Source organism: Dendrobates tinctorius, unplaced genomic scaffold, assembly GCF_039654945.1.
Source record: "Dendrobates tinctorius isolate UK_male_01 unplaced genomic scaffold, ASM3965494v1 ptg000205l, whole genome shotgun sequence".
In the NCBI taxonomy this organism is placed as follows: Eukaryota; Metazoa; Chordata; class Amphibia; order Anura; family Dendrobatidae; genus Dendrobates; species Dendrobates tinctorius.
The window spans coordinates 3,652,451-3,673,320 of NW_027361872.1; the positions used below are offsets into that span (position 1 = coordinate 3,652,451).

General features: G+C 44.9%; 1 long non-coding RNA gene across 1 annotated transcript; it reads right to left on the reverse strand.

Moving 5' to 3' along the window:
- Positions 1-1,460: 1,460 nt before the first annotated feature.
- LOC141057885 (uncharacterized) lies at positions 1,461-12,319 on the reverse strand. Its single transcript, XR_012222038.1, has 2 exons — positions 12,127-12,319; positions 1,461-1,916 (listed from the first exon to the last, which is right to left on the reverse strand). It is a non-coding gene; the product is annotated as an uncharacterized lncRNA (long non-coding RNA).
- Positions 12,320-20,870: the final 8,551 nt, after the last annotated feature.

Genomic DNA, 20,870 nt, shown 5'->3' on the forward strand with positions numbered 1-20,870 from the left:
ACGACCTCGGGCAGGTGAAGCGCTGGCAGTAGATTGGTCTAGGACAGCCCCAGTGAAAGATCCGCAAGGGAAGTTACTTCGACTGGAGCAAAGGTGAGTGCTGTAAAGAAGCTGCGGTGTGTGGTTGTGGTCGTCAGGAGGACGACGAATAAAATCCGGAACTGTTACAAGCGGAATCTGTCTCCGTCTCGTCTTTGCCTTGTCCGGTAAGCAGCGGTCCACCTCCCAAGCCCGGCCCTCTACCACAACACAATGTTAGGTTTTAATACTAGAGACACGATAGGTCGTTCCCGGTTCATTTTGCCGTGGTGGGATGCCTTTTAGCTTTTTTGATCAAAATAGTGTCAGCTAAGTCCCCTATGTCATTTGCATGTACTATTTCTATTTACTTATTTACCATAGGGTTTATGCTCATTTTGTTATTCTTTGCTTGGGTTTTGTCTGTGAAATGGCCGCAGTGTGAATGCGCGCTTATGTTGCACGTACACTGACTTATGCCCCGGCTCATTTCTGTGGTCTCGCTAATTCATTGTAGTTTTTTTTCTCATTCAGAAATATGTCCTCATCTACTCCGAAAGGAGATGTGTAGACTGGACTTTCTCGCAGTGTGCAATAAATTTTAATGGATTTGTCTTGTAGCAATTCCTTGAGTAAATTAGGTGTTTCTTAACAGGTCAAGCCTTCGTAACTCGTCTGCGCGCTGAGAATCGACAGTGTTACAATGATAGGCCCAAGGCGCTGCACTTTTCGTTTAGCCAAAGTTGAATCCTGCAGGTCTATTTCCCTTTTCAACCCAATTTGCTGCGTTACTTGTGTAAACGTTCTTTCATCCATGCAGACCTCTCTACCCACAATGAATGGTCTGTCACAGCTCAACACTCAGATTCTTGCTGGATAGATTATAAAAGGAAAAACTTGAAGCTCCAGGGTCCTAATGCAATATTTTATAACAAGGCACCCATCTGCAATGTGCTAGAGTCTTTTGATGTGACAGTGGGAACTTTCAGCCACTCAATCACCAGGTCCGGGTGTGTCTACTATGCTTATATCCATATACATAAGACCCTGATATATCGGTATATAAAATGTAGGAGCAACGTGGCATTTAGGAAATTATTTATTAAAAGCAATAATTAGATAGATAGATAATCTATATATAATCGCCAGTTGGGACTTCCGTACGCTATCCCCGAACCTCATAAGGCACCGCGGCAGTGTCACGAACTGCGCCTGCGCAAGTGACATACATGTCTCCACTATTCCCACGCAGGTGCAGTAACAGCCGCGTCGTTACTACACATGCGCGGGAATAATGGTGACGTGTATGTCACTTGCGCAGGCGCAGTTCGTGGCTGCACTCCCGATGCGATAGCATTAGGCCTATTTCTAGTAGCTAGATTGATAGATCATTAGATAGATTGATACAGTGATAGATAGATAATAGATACATAACAGATAGATAGGAGACAGGTTTTTTTTTTATTAAAAAACAACAGTCTATTAGATGACAGTGATGCATTGCACACACAGATTACAGCCTTTGCTTTCTCCGTCAGTCCCTTATGTGTTGAATTCAAAGTTTGTGACCCTCATTCAAATATCGGGCGAGGTTCCCAGCGTTGGGCGCCCCATGATCACACATTTATCACGTATATTTTTGTAGAGTTATCTCCTTCAGTGATTTCTCCTTTGCTCTATATGAGAAAACAAAGAAACGCTATTTACAACTCGCCTCAATTACCGCTAAATGCTTCCCAACAGAGAGAAAACGAACGGTTCGGGTTGCGGAGTCTTCGGTCAACTCTCATTGCCACAGGGATTTCAGTAATGATTTCTCACACCGTTGCTGCACTTTCTTCAGTGGAAATACTTCAGAGAATCCAGGAGCAGGGAAATATTTTGCTGCCAGCGCTTCTCTGTAGAAAAAAAGATTAGAGGAAAGTGCTTCATGTAACGAATGCACCACCTACTGGAAGGAGCAGACTGAGACTTAGGGCACCGAGCCTACAGAGGGAGTCAGAGATTACGCTGGAAAACGTTTCTTGCTGATTTAAGAACAGTAATTAAATGGGACAATGTCCATTTTGGGCTTTTTATGTAAAATAAGTTCCATTATCTAGTAGCAGGTACATTTTAGTGTATGCTACTGTGACAATAGCCAAAGAAATAATCCAGCATGTAGTCACTTCTTATTTGACCACTCTTCCTCATTAGATTTTATTGCATCTTCATATTGCTCACTTTTTATACAACGTTATAAATCTCCAATACTACCACTAGAGGGAGCTGCAGATCTTGCTGCATACTGTTTTTTTTAATTGAATTTATGTTATTAAAGGGGGTTGTAAGCTAAGCCAAACTGCCCCTTTATCATGTCACCCAAACAGGGAAATGAAGAAATCTCTCTTCAAGGATTGTGAGATGAGTGGTGACTTGGATAAACCATGCTGTTTGTTAGTAAGTCTGTGTATTTTACATTGCAAAAACGATGAATGTTTTAAAAGTATAAAAGTATGTCAGTGTTCAGTGTGCAGATTACAGCAGCCATTATGATTTGGCTGCTGTGTGTGAGGGAGCGCCATTGCCGTAGTCGTGAGGTAAACGGCCTAAACGCGCCCTGGTCTCCCATCACATGCAGTTCACAGTTCTCTGTCACCATACCTGTTGCTTCATGCTCCACTTCATCAGGTCTCCCTCTGGAACTTAGTTCACAAACAGAGACACAGTCCAATTCCAACTTTAAACAAGTAACTTTACTGTTGTCTGTTTTCAGCCAGTTCAAATGAATTACAGCGTGCACATCAGGTTCCACATGGTTTGCCTCATTCGCTTTCCCTGTGCTTTCCCTGTCATCCTTCAGCATGTACCCGTCCCGTTCAGCATCACAGCTTCCTCCCTGTCCTGATTCACCACCTTCAGGAGTTCCTCTGTCCGTTTCACCCCAGACAAAATGGCATCTGCCTACGTAGTAAGCTGCCACATGATGAGTGACCTGTGCTGCTATACTGCTGCTAGCTATCTTGCTGCAATCTGTGCTGTTATAATCTGTGCTACTGTAATCTGCACTGCTGCCATTTGTGGCCCTCAGGCCTTGAACAGCTGGGCTCCTGTCTTCAAATGTTACGGGACTGACTGCCCTGTCAGGGCTCTCCTGGCTCAACTGACAAAAATGCCGGATGCTGCCCAGCTTAACCACAGTTAGCCCCTCCTACATTAACTATATACATTAAGAGCATAGCTATATCCCCATTTACTGGGCTGATTAGGGAACTACACTTTCCCTACATAAATACTGTAAACAGTAACATAGATGAAAGGCACAACTTTAGACAACTGCTTACATGTGCACTGAACACTGTAGAAGTGAACAATGATAGCATGACCAGGCACCAGGGCAGCGGAGGTAAGCACAGTTCCATGCACCAGAGCAGGAGCTGTGAGCACAGGTCTGTTCACCAGGTTGGTGTTGATGAGCACAGGTACAGTCACTAAGGCAGTGGTGATAAGTACAGGTCCAGGCACCAAGATTGTGGAAGTGACAGTTAGCACAGGTCCTGGCACCAGTGCAGTGATGGTTAGCACAGATCTTGACATTAGGGCCACGGCGGTGAGCACAGGTTCAAACACTAAGGCAGTGATGGTTAGCACAGGTCTGGGCACAGGGGCAGTGATGGTAAGCACAGGTCCAAGCACCAGTGTAGAGGCAGTGACTTCATCCACTGTTCTCACTGTTCACAATTGCTTACATGATGTAGAACAAAGCAGCCAGCGATGATTTGCCTGCTGAACTCTTAACACTGTAAGTAGCAGTGAACAGTGACAGAGGGAAAGTGCAGCTCAGTGCATAGCGCTGGGTTACAATAAAATGATGCCTGGCTTCAATCACAATTGAGAGCCAAGTGTCAGTGCTCTGTGCTCCGATCCTCTCGCAAGCACCCGGGGTTAAAGGCGCTCACCATACATCTAGATAAGTTCACTAAGAGGTCTAGATTCCAAAATTGTGTCACTTGTGAGCTGTTTCCTCTGTTTAAGCACAAGCTCTCCAAACACGACATGGTGTCTGCTAATTATGCCAGCAAATTTTACATTCAAATAGTCAAATGGCGCTCCGTCCCTTCCGAGCCCTGCTGTGCACCCAACATTTTTCTTTACATATTGGGTATCGGCGTACTCAGGAGAAATTGCACAACAAATTTTGTGGTCCATTTTTTTCCAGTTACCCTTGTGAAAATAAAAAAAATTGGGTCTATAGTAACATGTTTGTGAAAAAAAGCTAAATGTTCATGTTTTCCTTCCACATACTATAAATTCCTGTGAAGCACCCGAAGGGTTAATAAATTTCTTGAATGTGGTTTTGATCACATTGAGGGGTGAAGTTTTTAGAATGGTGTCACTTTTGGGTATTTTCTGTCATATGGGTCCCTTAAAGTCACTTCAAATGTAATGTGGTCCCTAAAAAAAGTTTTGTAAATTTTGCTGAAAAAATGAAAAATCGCTGGTCAACTTTTAACCCTTATAACTTAATAGCAAAAAAAAAATTAAGTTTTAAAAATTGCGCTGATGTAAAGTAAACATGTGGGAAATATAATTTATTAACTCTTTTGTGTGACATATCTCTGATTTAAGGTCAGAAAAATTAAAAGTTTAAAAATTGCAAAATGTTTTAAATTTTGCTCAATTTCCATTTTTGCTCACAAAGAAACTCAAATCTTATTAAAGAAATGTTACCACATTGATAAAGTGCAATAAGTCACGAAAAAAAACAATCCTATAATCACTGGGATCCGTTGAAGCGTTCCGGAGTTATTACCACATAAAGTGACACTTGTCAGAATTGTAAAATTTGGCCTGGTCATGGAGGTGAAAAGAGGCTCGGGGGCTGAAGGGGTTAAAAAAATAATAAACATAAAATATCGGCAAATAGCAGACATATTTGGTGTCCCTGAAATCGTAATGACCCGCACAACACAGTGATCAGATTATTTATGGGGATTGGTAAATGATGTAAAAAATGCCATGATTTACATTTTTCTCTATTAAACCCGTTTAAAAAATGTAAAAATAATGCAATAAAACTATAAGGCCGTTGTCACACTTGCGAGAAACTCGCACGAGTCTCGCGTCTCAATATCGCTGGCACTCGGGGCTGGAGTGGGCGGCGGCATGTATTTCTACGCAACAGAGCGCTCCGGTCCGAGTGTCGGTGGCAGTGCCGGGTATTAAGACACGAGGCTCGTGCGAGTTTCTCGCAAGTGTGACAACGGCCTAACACTGAGGCCGTGTTCACAGGTAGCGTAAATGCTGCGGCCTTTCTGCTGGTTTTCTGTTCTGCAGGTGTCACAACACAACAACAATCTTCTCTGATTATTATGTGTTTGCTGCATTGCATTTAGCCCCTTATTTGATGTGATTTTGGTGCAGATATGAAGCAGAGTTTTTAATATTTTTCTAATAGTACAGAAAAGCTTTGAAAAAGCTTTCTGCGCTTAAAAATGCAAAGGTTTTTTTTCATGCATTTTTTTTTTAGAAAAAGGTTGTAGAGAAAAAATGCACCAAAGCCTCAGCGTCTTTAGATGCACAGACTGTGGATATTTCATGGAATAACATCCACGTTGCTTGGAAAGTTAGACCATGTTCACAACTAGTATTTTCTGCTGATTTTCTTCCATAGATATTCTGCTGTTTAACTGTCCAAGCAAAGTGGATGTGATTTAATTAAAACTGCGCCCCCTGTGCATGTCTCTTGTCTTCTATGTGAAGATTAAAAAAAATATATATATAAAAAACTGCAGTTACACTTTTAAGTGCAGAATCAAAGCTTTTCTGTACCGTAAAAAAACACATTAAAAACGCAGCGTCACATCTGCACCAGAAACGCATCAAATAAGGGGTAAAAGGGCTAAAAAAAAATGCAGTAAAAATATTATTGTTTCTATGTAGTTTGCCTGCAGAAAACTAAAAAAAAAAAAACAGTATTTCTGCAACTTGTGAACACGGCCTTACAGAAACAAAAAAGCCAGATGTCATATAGTGAAGATACATAAAGATGAGAAAGTTCTGGCAGCAATGACTGTGAATGACTGAACAAAAAATAAATCCACAGGTCCCAGCTAGAGATGAGCAGGACGCACAGATGACGTCACTCCAGCCCTGGGTCATCAAAAGCTGCACCAGGTACGCAGGAAGGTAAGAGATTCACGGCCTCCTGTCCAGCCACCCGGTACCACTGACCCGGACCAGAGACTTGTGAATCGATCCATTCACCTCTAGTCCTAAAGGTCACGGATACAGCGGATAGTCCTGGATTTGGGTCTACGCCCTGCAGTCAGGGGTGTCTGCTGAATGTCCCTCTCTGCCAGCGCTCCTCTGATATTCTCCTCCTGCCAAGGCAGAAAGAAATGGTAAATGGGTGTGGATTAGGGTGTGGCCAGGGGTGTGACCAAAACTTCTCATGGTGCGCTGTGCGCGTCACATGATTTATCCCTCTTTCTCCTCTTCAAAAGTTGGGAGTTAAGTGATGATACGGCCCCACAGAGACCTGATCTCAACACCATCAAATCTGTCTGGGATTACATGAAGAGACAGAAGGCAAGTGTTAGGGCTGGCGGAATGCACCAAATAATAAAATGATAGTAAGGTGCGTTCGCAGCCCCGGGTCCACCGTGCAGAGGTGGTAAACTGCTGCTTAGTAATGGCGGATGTATATAGCGGTATACAAAAGGTCACACGCGAGTTAACGTCACCCGGTGTGAACAGGAGCGAACTCTGTTACGTCACAAAGCCACAGTACCACAGAACATAAATGCCGGAGCCTGTTAAAACACACAGCACTCGGCAAGAGAGCGCTCAGTATATGGTCACAGAACTCAGCCCCAAGGACACGAGGTCTGAGTCCCTCTAGACCTACTGAGCGTGCGGCGTCGCACCTGCGGACGCTCCTAATGAACGCTGATCACTGAGGAGAGCAGACTATGTGCACAGTGGCGTACAGACATAGCCACCGGTGGATGCTGATGCCAGTCTCTGACTCTGCCTCTACCTGGACCTCAGCCTGGGCGCTAGTAGGCTAGGCTACACAACACATGCGTACTAAGGGTAGGGGTTTCTTAATGAGTCATTCACCAGAGACATTCATACATACATACATACATACAGTACAACACTCACTCCACATGGTCTATATCTTTCTCTATATTAGCACATGGCCAGGTGGCCATGCTAAGCTTTTATAGTTGCAGGCTTCCGGGACCTTCCTGGTGGTCCAATCGGAGCAGCAACAGGACCTGAGCATGTGACTGCCAACCTCCAATGAGAGGTCGTCCCACAGGCATGCTCAGTAGGAGAAAAGCAGGACTTAGTTCCAGGAGCGTCTGCTTTCCGCTGACTCATGTATGGTAGAATAGCTGAGCCTGGAGGAGCAACCAGACACCTAGCATTAGCCTGGGCAAGATGCTGGGACTGATGTCTCTGCTGAGCAGGAGCCTCTGCAGCTGCAGAAAAATGGGAGATTGCTGAGGACATGGCTTGAGACTCCCTCTGTGCAGTGGGAGAAACTTGACGCCTATCAGCAAGTCTCATCCACAGAAGATCTGGGGTTATTTCTCCAAGATGTTTTGAACAATCTTCCTGCCGAAGTTCCTTTAAAAACTGTTCGCAAGTGTACTGAGAAAAATTGATGCTGTTTTGCAAGCAACGACAGTCATATCAAATATTGATTTTCAGTTTCTCCTTTTTTCATATACTTTGCATTCTGTTAATTGATAAAAAAATAAACTATTAACAGTTCTATTTTTTAAAACATTCCTTATTTGCAGCATTTTTTATACATCTGCTTAAAATGCTTGCATGGGGTATACCGTATACATATATACATATATAAATATAGATATTATATATAGTGTTTCACCTGATTTCAGGTTTTATATTCAGTGCCATTGCCACAGTGGTGTGAAATCACACACCTATACGGATACATTACATGGAGGCAATGGGGCATAGGAGGGGACACTGTGTTGCTGAAGAGGGTCATTATTTATTATTTTCCATGTAAGATACCTGTTGGGCTTCAATCCCTCTTCTTCTCGATTAATTGCCCAGAAAATGGTCTTTGTCAAGGAGAATCTTGACAAAATCTAAATGTATACACAGTGAGCCCAGTTTCAAGAAGACAAGGGATTAAAGTCCTGGAGGCATCTTACATGGAAAAAAATAAATAATGACCGTCTTCAGTACAGAGCGCCCCTGCCCACGCTTGGCTTCTATCCTCTGATTTACAATGACCTGTAAGTATATAATGAGGATAGTTACAAGAGGACTGACATTTTAAAGTGTTTTATTTGTGCTTTATGGATGATGCACGCATTCATTAAACCTGGCAATAATTGCTATGTTTACAGATACTGTCCAAACAGCAAATGGTAATGTCTCCCCTATGTTTACTCCCACACTGAACGAAGAACTTGTCGCTGCTGCTCAGCTCTCGGCAGAAAATAGAAAAATGAAAGGGACAATTTTTAAAAGGGTCAATACATACCTAATAACAATGCAAGCAGTGAACTTTAAAGGGTTAATGCTGTAATGCAAAACGGTAGCATATTGTAGAGATATCACTTTATGATTGGTGGGGGATGCTGATCTTTGAGACCCACACTGATCCCAAAAAAGAAGAGTTTTTCATGTGCAGCTCCACTTTTGCACTACGTTCTCACCAATCACACATTAAGGCCGAGGTCACACTTGCGAGTGCAATGCGAGAAACTCGTGCATCAATACCCGACACTGCCGCCGGCACTCGGACTGGAGTATGCGACTGGATAGACATACATGCAGCCACACGCTCCGGTCCAAAATGCCGGCGGCAGTGCTGGGTATTGATGTGAGAAGACTCGCAAGAGTTTCTCGCATCACACTTGCAAGTGTGACCCCGGCCTAACAGTTCCCATCGAACACCCATCACACACACCCATCAGCTTTTGTTTTGGTCAAAAAAAATGTATAGCCGCCACCACGATAAGGTAGACTCTTTTGCCCAGGCCTTACTCTACTGTAACCTATTAAAAATTTCTTAAAATATCCAATGCTCTTTTTAGGTATATTTTTATTTATTTTTCTTTAAGGGAATGTGTCATATACATTTTTTTACAATGACCGATAATACAACATACAAGGGACAAATACCGTCACACCGTGACCAGACCACATATTACCACCACATAGTGACCGAATAATACCACTAGAAGGGACAAATACCATCACACAATGGCCAGACTATATATTACCATCACACAATGACCGAATAATACCACATACAAGATATCTGATGCAATTGTATGCAGGTCAGTTTACGCAGCATAAAAAAAATTCACAGGGGGCAGGAGATTTCTATAAATCGCATCCACTTTTCTGGAACTATAAGACGATGCATTTTTTACAAAGACAAATTTATCAAGTGTCAAAAACTCACAAAGTACTCATCATGGGAACGTAACCTTAGATGGTGTTTGTGAAGAACATATAGAGGTCCTACCTACTTTTGAGGAGTATTATGTGGTCATAGAAGCACTGAGGACAGACACAGATGGCGGCTTTTGTGCCAATCAGGCTGTATTTTACCCGAAATATGATCAATTCTACATATTAGGGGAAACTTATCTCCATCTGTCATAAACTATACGAAACAAGAAATGACACTTGAGTTCTGTTCTTCTAAAGAGAATGTATTCCACATGAATGTTTTATAAAGAAACGTGTGCACTTGCCTGGAAGCAGGTACAGACAAATCGGCATGCTATAGACCGCTGCTGCTATTCTATTTTTTTCAAGGGCACCGCTGCCGATATAGGTCAGAAGATTAAAGAGAGTCCAGGAGAAAGCACACAACTAAATTTAGCTTCCTTGCTTGCAATGAATTACTCTACAGTGTGTGCTATAAAACAACAATAAATGTGGAAGACACAGGTCCGCTTTGAAGTAAAGCTATACCTTGAGCTAAGGATAATAAAAGGAAATTGCAATAACCGGTAGTGTATTTAGGAGATGTCATAGTCATCCCAGCCCTAGAGGAGCTTAGACTTTCTCAATGTGATGCACACGCTGCAGTAACTGTAGGGAATATATGCTTGGCCGTAAATGGTTCCCGTATTCTGCTGACAATTCCTGCTAAAAAAAAACTGCTCCAAAATCCATACCAAAGTAAGCACAGATTTTGCGCTATCAGGACCCATACCTTAAGTGTTAGGCTATGTGCACACGCTGCAGATTCACTCGCGGATTTGTATCTGCGGATCCTGGACAATGGTGTGGCGCCCCCAGGGGTATGGTCGCCACAGTGGCTTTGCCTTCCTCCAGTGGAGGGTAATGCCAGGCTTGGAGGCAATGATGGGTCTCTCTCGCAGTCAATCTATGCATGCAACACAGTTCCACTCCAAGCCAGCAGGGGGAACTCTGAACCGGGATTATGGGGAGGAGTGCTCTCTGAGGGCCAAGAGGAAGGGGTGGTTAGTTAGTTAGTCTACGGAGGGTGAAGTGTGCAGACGTGGGGAAGGAGCGCTGAGATAGAGCGGAGAGGATGAGCTCATCTCTGGAGAGAGCGCATGAACTGGAACTTGGTCTCCACGGTTGTACAACGGTCCTGCAACAGACACCAGAGGAGTAGGAGGCTGTAAATGTCCTACTCCCATCTAAGACTTGAGGGCACAACAGCAGCTTGGATAGTGAGCCGGGACTCAGGAGAGAGGAGTCCCCGAGATAGGCTACAGCTGTCTGCCGTGCAAGTGAGGTTCTTGAGAACATCTGTCCGGAGGAACTCCAGTGTAACTCAGTACTGGGAGTACTTCATTCAAATAAGCGCTACTAGTAAGGAGACTGCAGAACCCATCTGCTGAGAGAGAATCCTTGAATTGCTTCCAGGCTAGCCTGCTACAATACCATCTGTAATCAGGACCCTGGACTGCAGTTACCAAGTAAAGGTACAGAAATTGCACCCCGCTGTGTCTTGTCTGCTTCCACCTTTCCGGCACCGCTACATCCCCGTGCTGACCACATCTACACTGCCCTGGGACTATAGCTTCACCTGTTGGGAGCTTTACATCTTTGCTGCACCATACCATCAGTCCCAGCGGATCTGCATGCAGCGTTGGCTTAACACCTCCCTTGCCGAGCACCACAGGTGGCGTCACGAACTATTCATCTAACTACATTCCACCATTCACATCTTCCTATTACTTGGGCGCCCAGGGCCACGGACCGGGTCACCGCTGCTGTGACACATCCCACTGATACCGGCCCGGTACCGAGTACCCCACAGCCCTGGGAGGGTGACCCAATGGAATAGGTGGCAAACCGCAGCGGAATCCACAGAAAGAATTGACATGTCAATTCTTTCTGCGGATTCAAAACCGCAGCTTTTCCGCAGTTGAAAATCCGCAGCACGTGCACAGCAGAATGTAAATCACATAAACTTACATGCTATTGTACGCTGTCTGCAGTTCTGCTGCAGATCTGCAGCGGCCAAAACCACAGAGGATCCACAGCAAAAACCGCAGCTTGTGCACATAGCCTAAAAATCCAGTGGCTCTTAAGGGGGTTTTACACATAGCGATATCGCTAGCAATATCGCTAAAGCATCACCGATTTGGTGACGCAGCAGCAATATCGCTAGCGATATCGCTATGTGTGATACTTACCTCCAACCGGCTCCCCCGCTGTCTGTCGCTGATCGCACAGCTCCATTTCTCGTCGGGCGCTTCCTACTAGCGCCGACGAGCGACACGTGGACGCGGGCGGGAGGACGTCAGAATCGCCGCGTCTGAAAGGTAAGTAACGACCGCTGTATCGCTGCTGCATCGCTGTGAGATCTGCCTGTGTGGCAGCTCACTAGCGACCATTTGAGATGCACCAGCGATCCTGACTGGGTCTTATCGTGGTCGGGATCGCTGGTGCATCACTAAATGTAAAGGGGCCTTTATTGGAGAAAATATTCTTTAAATTAATATGCAAATGAGGTGTTTGGAGGACTGTGGCTGGGAACACGCAGTCTGGAGCGACCTTTTTTCATAGTTTTGCTTGGTGTCAAATCGATGCAGCTGAGGTGTGGCTAAAAATGAAACTGGGAGGAAGAATGCTTACATTTTTAGGCTCTCTAGGTGAGGTGGATCTCCAAGGCCGAGGTCTGGATAGGAACACAGCTGTTGGTGCAGCAGGTAGGTGGGGCATCGACAGCTGTGGCACAGGAGACCGCAGGCAGGTAGGCTGAGTGCAGGAAACCGCAAGCAAGGAGAAGATGTCCAGGAGACCACAGGCAAGCAGCAGAAGAGTTCAAGTTGTATAGATCAACCAGTGTATAGCAGGTGTGTGTATTGGGGAGGCTTATATAGGCCCTAAAAATCTGCTGTCAACTGCTGCTCAGCAAGAATCAGTACTCTATTTACAATCAGTGTATAAGACTTTCCCTGTAGGAAACTCTCTGCTTCCCAACCTGAACTCAGAGAAAGTCTCCAACTCTTCTTATATAAATAAATTAGTATTAGTATAAATTACTAATTCTTATAATCAGCAGTTTAAAACAGATTCTTAATGGACCTTGAACTAAGCAGCTAAACCAGCACTGCGGCATAGTGTTTGGGAGAGGGGGGAAAATAATGAAATGATGTAAAATACAAAAATTCATAACTTTGCAAAGGCTGAGCAACAATTAACTAAAATAAAAGTTTACATTTTAAATAAGCACTGGGAAGAGGTGAGCGGATATTTTGAAATTCAACTTTGTAAACTTAACCATATTTTCCCTAAAAATTTGATTTGTGGCAAATAAATTAAGCGAATCTCAATACAGGAAAGCTTGTGATTGCTTAGAAAATACATGTGGGAGAGAAAGAGGACCCCGCTGACCATAAGAGGTTACACTCTACAGAAGAGAGAGAGGACACCGCTGACCATAAGAGCTTAGGCCTCTTTCACACTTCAGTTTTTTGCCATCAGTCAAAATCCGCCAAAATTTGAAAATGGCGGATCCGCTTTTTTCTTGTTGCGGATCTGCCATTTTCCCCATTAGGATACATTAGTGCGGATTTTGACGGATGGTCGTCCGTTGTGTCCGATATTCGGCGGATCCGCAAAATCCTTTGCGGATTCTGTCTGAGGGGGACGGAGCTTGTAACGTTTTTTTTCACCGTCAAAATGGCGGATGACGGCGGATCCGCCGTAATCCGCCATGCGGTAGAATGGGCGCCTATGGGCGGCAGATCCGCGATTTTGCGGAATCCGCTGGCAGGATCCGCAAAATCGCACTGGGCATGCCCAGAAAAAAGATACTTTTCCAGACAGTCCCAAAACTATATAAGGTGGGCTAATTGGCCCCAGACATGCAGTGTCAGCCAGCAAGCCTGCCAGAGGACACCCACCAAGCCTGCCAGAAGGACACCCACCAAGCCTGCCAGAAGGACACCCACCAAGCCTGCCAGAGGACACCCACCAAGCCTGCCAGAAGGACACCCACCAAGCCTGCCAGAAGGACACCCACCAAGCCTGCCAGAAGGACACCCACCAAGCCTGCCAGAAGGACACCCACCAAGCCTGCCAGAAGGACACCCACCAAGCCTGCCAGAAGGACACCCACCAAGCCTGCCAGAAGGACACCCACCAAGCCTGCCAGGACACCCACCAAGCCTCTGCCAGAGGACACCCACCAAGCCTACCAGTACCAGCTCACCTACAAGTGTGAGTATACCTATTTATGACATTTCTGTGTGTGTGTGTGTATATGGCTTGCTAGTGTGTGGTCTGCGAGTGTTGCATGTCTGTTTTTTTTTTTTCATACTTTTTTTTTCTGTTGCTTGTGTACTGCATTTTATTTTCATACAACTGTAATTATATTTTTTATGCTGTGATTGAGTGGTGTATGGTATGTGGTGTAATTGGGCCCAGACAATCCGGCACCAGCAACACTGAAGACACCAAGCAAGATATCTGACTGCAGCCTGATAGAAGATTGAACTAGAGCTATAAAACCTGCCTGCCCAGCTGCAAGTCTACCACCTGCAAGACCCCTGGAGCGTGTGTGTGTGTGTGTGTGTGTGTGTGTGTGTGTGTGTGTGTGTGTATATATATATATATATATATATATATATGTATGGCCTGTGTGTGTGTGTGTGTTGTAATGCATTTTTTTTTTTTCCATTTTTTTTTTTTTTTCTGTTGCGTGTGTACTGCATTTTATTTTCATACAACTGTAATTATATTGTATTTTTTATGCTGTGATTGTGTGGTGTAAGGCCGGTTTCATATTTGCGCTTTATAGCGCAGCGATGACCCGCACACTGCCACCGCTAATCCCCGACCCATCCGGTCATCGCCACCTACTAGCGCACATGGACGCTTGGGATCTGCGCACCCTACCCTATGTTTAGTATGGGGTGCGCAGATGGTGCGCTGGCAGGATTTTACAGTGTGCTGTGCACTTTTGAAGGTGTGCTCTTGTGCGCCAAACGCAGCATGTTGCATTTTGTCGCGCATGGCACACCTTCAAAAGTGCGCAGCACACAGTAAAATCCTGCCAGCGCACCATCTGCGCACCCCATACTAAACATAGGGTGCGCAGATCCCAAGCGTCCATGTGTGCTAGAAGGCGGTGATGACCCGATGGGGCGGTGATTAGCGGCGGCCGTGTGCAGGTCATTGCTACGCTATAAAGTGCAAATGTGAAACCGACCTAACTGGTATTGTATGTGGTGTAATTGGGCCCAGACATCTGGCAACAGCCACACTGAAGACACCGAACCAGACATCAAACACCGGCCTGACTATCAAACTCAGCTGAAAATCTTCCACCTGCAAGACTGTGTGTGTGTGTGTGTGTGTGTGTGTGTGTGTGTGGGGGGGGGGGGGGCCTGGCTGTGTGTTATGCGTGTTTGTGTGTTTTTTTTTATTTTATTTTCAGATTTGCAATTGTGTTATTAATGTATCTGTTGTAAATTGGTGTTTTTTTATTTTCCATTTATTGTGGTATTTAAAATAAAGAGCAGAGTAGCTCCTATTTGTTGGGAAAAAAAAATAATAATAATAAAAAAATAATAAACTGTTTTGAAAAAATCTCCTTTGTATCATTTAAAAAAAAGGTAAAATTAAGTTACCATAAAGGTACATTACATTTTTGGTATACAAGTGTGGTTAAAAGTGAGAGATTGCAACATGAAAATAATCTGGGTATACACAGCTGAGTTTTTCAGGGAATTCAAAAACATGCAAACAGTGTGGGTATACACAAATTAAACACCTTCAATCACTGGTTACTCTCGGTGAGAGTTTGAGGGAATGCAATCACTGGTATACACAGCAATTACACACCTTCAATCACACACCTTCAATCACTGGTTACACTTGGTGACACCTTCAATCACTGGTTACACTCTCGGTGAGAGTTTGAGGGAATGCAAACACTGGTATACACAGCAATTACACACCTTCAATCACTGGTTACACTTTGTGACACTTTTTCAGGGAATTCACATGCAAAAAAAAAGTGGGTTTACACAAAATATTACACACCTTCAATCACTGGTTACACTCGGTGAGAGATAAGGAAATGTAGACATGCAAACACTTAATCATTTTCTTAATACTTGCAGATCACTTAATAATGAAGAGGCACCAAAAAAGCAGCAGACACGGCCAGCCAGACCGCAGAAGGGATGTTCAAAGAGAGCGCAGCAGAGAGGAACGGCGAGAGCACAGCAGAGACGAACACCCAGGCCGCGGCAGAGTACAGGCAACAATTAGTTATCCTGTAAGTATAAAGGCCTGAAAGCTTATTATGATCCTTTGTATAGTAGCTTAACAATTGTCTTTATACTTGCAGATCACTTCAGCAAGCACCACCAGCCAGGCAGCAGCGGAGACGGTGAGGCAGACCGCAGCGGAGACAGTCGGACAGGCCGCAGCGGAGATGGTCGGACAGGCCGCAGCAGAGACGGCCAGCCAACCTTTATTTTCCTTGTAAGTATAAAGGCCTGAAAGCTTATTATGATCCTTTGTATAGTAGCTTAACAAGTGTCTTTATACTTGCAGATCACTTCAGGAAGCACCGCAGGTGCCAACGCAGCTGCCCCAAACCATAATGTCTTCTCCTGATAGCTCCCCCTCACATCATCAGCGAGCTGAGGTAAAAAAAAATTTTTTTTTTATTTAAAATAATTTTTTTTTTTTTGGTTAAAAAAACTATTCATGTATTATGTTTTAACAGGAAGATGATTCAGAGGAGCTTCCAGGAGGAGACGTGCAGGGTGGAGAGACACAAGGAGGGGGTGCGCAGAGTGTAAGTTTAGCACATACACAGATACATAATGCTACACCCAACACAAACATTCATCACAGTGCACACACAATAACTACGCATCCATCCAAACAAATTTTTTTTTTTTTGTTTACCACAGTCTTCAGAATCCGGTGCCCGCACTAGAGTGACTCCCAGGACATCCCAGAGTCGTCAAGGTGATGCATCTGTTGGTCGGCAAAAGGTAAGTAACCCTATTTGGATAACTGTTTAAATGAACTTCATGTGTTTAAATAGAATGTAAATTTTTTTGTTTTGTTTTTTATCTTCACAGGTTTCACAGCGTGCTCCCCGGAGATTTATGGATGAGGGGATCATTATTGATACTGACAAACTCATCCGTGAGGTGGAAAACCGGGAGCCGCTGTGGAACATGGCAAACCGTCTACACGCCGACCAACCAACCACCCGACGGCTCTGGGATGAGGTCTGTTCTTCAGTTATTGAGAACTGGGAGGAACTCAATGCGAGGGACAGGGAATTTGTGCGTAAGTATTACAACTTCAGTAACTTATATTCCAGCATGTGAAGTGTCGAATACTAAACCCCTTTTTTTTTTTTTTTTTTTTGCTTCACAGGTGACAGGGTTATCATATGGTGGCGGTCGCTCCGGGATCGCTTCAAGAGGGACTACAACAAAGAGATGCAGACCCCGAGTGGATCGGGAGGACGCCGACAACCCCAGTACAAAAACTACAAAGCCCTGGCGTTCCTGCGATCAACAATGGTGTGCAGAAGGTAAATATTCCCCAAACCATTTTTGTAGTAGAAATGTTTAACCAAATTTTTTTTCAGCAGACTTAAATTAAATATCAATATTTTTAATATACACTTTTTCTCCTTTTTTTTTTAGCACCATCTGCAGCACTCGGGAGTCTGCATCAGAGTTGCGTCCCTCTGGAGTGATCCCTAGTGAGACCGCCCCCGGTGACCACATCGAGGTATCCGACCCCTCTCTACCTACCCTCTTGTCTCATCCCTCTATCCCCTCCACCAGCACTGGAGCAGCAGGGCAGACTTCATCACATGAAGCTGCTGGTGACGACTTGTTCCCTGTTCCCCACCCCTCAGACACTGCCGCAACATCTCGACCAACTTCTGGTTCTGGCCGGCAGCGTCTGAGGAGTCAGGAAAGGATGACCTTGTCTGACTGTTTGAGTCTAAACTCATCTGTCCAGCACGGTTTCCACACTTATGGAGAATGGTTATCTTCTGGGTTGACCATGATCAATCAAAGTATCATGGAACTCAGAAGATACATGGAACAGATGAATTTAGACTCAAACCAGACACCGAGACATACCTTTTTTCAATCTGTTGTCCGGCAAATGGAAGGTTTAAGTACTCACCAGCAGATGCGTGTGATGCAAACCTGTCAGAATGCTCTAGTGGAAGTGCTTGCTGAAGCATCTCATCCTCCCCCTGTCCATCCTCACCCTGTCCATCCTCACCCTGTCCATCCTCACCCTGTCCATCCTCACCCTGTCCATCCTCACCCTGTCCATCCTCACCCTGTCCATCCTCACCCTGTCCATCCTCACCCTGTCCATCCTCCCTCTGTCTATCCTTCCACAGTCCATCCTTCCACCACCATCCATCATACAGCCGTCCCTCCTCCTACCACTCCCTCTCCTTTCTCTAGTTCCCCATTCCCTTCTTCCCAGTACCTTCCTTCCCCATTGCATTATACCCCAATGCCCTCACCATACCCACCCCCACATACACCTTCAATGTACCCACAAACCTCGTCTGTCCATCCACTCCCGTCCCAACCACATGTGTTAAACCCCCCTTCCACTTCTGGTCCTCACCAACTCCCTCCCCAGTCCTCTACCCCCCCCCTCGATGTGGTCGACCCTGTTAACCCCTCCAATACTATCTCCACCCAACATTATCACACTCTGTGATGTTTTGTTATCCAAAATGTTTTATCAAAAAAAAAAAAAAAAAATAAGTTACAAAAAAGGTAATATATACCAAGAAAAAAAAAGTTACAAAAAGTAATATATACCAAAAAAAAAGTTACAAAAAAGGTAATATATACCAAAAAAAGTTACAAAAAAGGTAATATATACCAAAAAAAAAAATTCAGAAATAAACTGGGTTTTTTTTCAAAAAACTTTATTGTGTTCTTTCTTTTTTGCTTCTTTCTTTTGAAATATTCAAATTACACCAGTGGTGTAAAAGGTAAACACAACACTTGGTAACACAACACAAAACAATATTTCACAGTACACCGGTGGTGTACAAGGTACAAAAAAACACTTGGTAGCACAACATTTAGTACACAACACATGTGAACATTTCAAAGTGTGAAACGCTTGGTACACAACACTTGGTAAAATTTCAAAGTGTCACATTTTACGCTTGGTACCCAACACTTGGTAACATTTGTAAGTGCAAAACAACACTTGGTAAAACTTTATGCTTGGTACCCAACAATTGGTAACACTGGTAAAACTTTATGCTTGGTACCCAACAATTGGTACCACAGCCTCTCCTGCTGCACTTTCATATGGTGGCTTCCACCTTTCTCACACCCCCCGCCCCAGCAGCAAACATGGCGGAGGAGTTGGTTTTCTCCTGTCAGATACCTGCTCCTTCACCCCAATCCCACTGCCACCCTTTGTTACCCTCCCTTCCTTTGAGGTGCACTCTGTGCGCATCTACTCCCCCTCCAACCTCCAACTGGCTGTCATCTTCCGCTCCCCAGGGCCAGCCACCACCTTCTTTGACCACTTCACCACCTGGTTACTTCATTTCCTTTCTGCGGACATCCCTACTATCATCATGGGCGACTTCAACATCCCCATTGACACTTCCCTCTCAGCTGCCACTAAACTCCTATCTCTCACTTCCTCCTTCGGCCTCACTCAATGGTCTTCTACAGCCACCCACAAAGATGGCCACACACTGGACCTCATCTTCACCCGCCTCTGCTCCCTATCTAACCTCTCTAACTCACCTCTTCCTCTCTCTGACCACAACCTTCTCACATTCTCTTCCCTCTTCACTCCATGTCTACAATCCCCACCCCACAAACTTTCACACCCTCGCAGAAATCTTAAACACCTTGACCTACACTCATTCTCTGAATCCCTTCTCCCTCTCACAGATATAAGTTCCTTACACAATGCGGATGACGCTGCCGCTCTATATAACACCACAATAGCTGTAGCTTTGGAATCCGCTGCCCCACTTACACATACCAAAGCTCGCAAAATCAACAGACAGCCCTGGCACACCAGCCTGACCAAAGAGCTGAGGCGAGCTTCCAGGGCTGCTGAGCGCAGATGGGAAAAGATCCCACTCCAACGAGCACTTCATCGCATTCAAACAGTCCCTTACTACTTTCAAGACCACACTCGCCACAGCTAAACAAACCTACTTCGCATCTCTCATATCCTCCCTGTCTCACAACCCTAAACAGTTATTCAACACCTTCAATTCTCTCCTCCGCCCCCCAGCACCTCCTCCCTCCCCACTCATCTCAGCTGAAGACTTTGCCTCATTCTTCAAGCAGAAGATTGATAACATCAGAGAAAGTTTTGGTCAACAACCCCCAGAACCCTTCCTCCTGACTTCCCAGCCCTCCACCTTCAAAACCAACTTCTACACCATTACAGAAGATCGACTCTCCACTCTACTCTCAAGATCACATCTCACCACCTGTGCACTCGACCCGATCCATCCCACTTCATACCAAACCTCACCACAGTCTTCATCCCAACCCTAACCCATCTCTTCAACCTATCACTAACAACTGGTGTTTTCCCCTCAAGCTTTAAACATGCCTCCATCACACCTATCCTCAAAAAGCCCTCTCTTGACCCATCCTCTGTATCTAGCTATCGCCCTATATCACTTCTCCCCTACGCCTCCAAGCTACTGGAACAACACGTCTACCTTGAACTGTCCACCCATCTCTCTTCTTGCTCCCTCTTCGACCGCTTACAATCTGGCTTCCGGTCACACCACTCCACTGAAACTGCCCTTACTAAGGTCACCAATGACCTCTTAACCGCCAAGAGCAAGCGACACTACTCTGTCCTCCTCCTCCTGGACCTGTCGGCTGCTTTTGACACAGTGGACCATTCCCTATTATTACAGACCCTCTCATCCCTCGGCATCACAGACTTGGCCCTATCCTGGATCTCATCATACCTAACAGACCGGACATTCAGCGTCTCCCACTCACACACCACCTCCTCACCTTGCCCCCTATCTGTCGGAGTCCCACAAGGTTCAGTCCTTGGGCCCCTGCTGTTCTCTATTTACACCTTTGGTCTGGGACAGCTCATAGAATCTCATGGCTTTCAGTAACATCTCTACGCTGATGACACACAGATCTACATCTCTGGACCAGATATCACCTCCCTACTAACCAGAATCCCTCAATGTCTGTCCACTATTTCATCCTTCTTCTCCGCTAGATTTCTGAAACTCAACATGGACAAAACAGAATTCATCATCTTTCCCCCATCTCACGTGACCCCCCCCTACGAACCTATCAATTACAGTAAATGACTGCCCACTCTCCCCA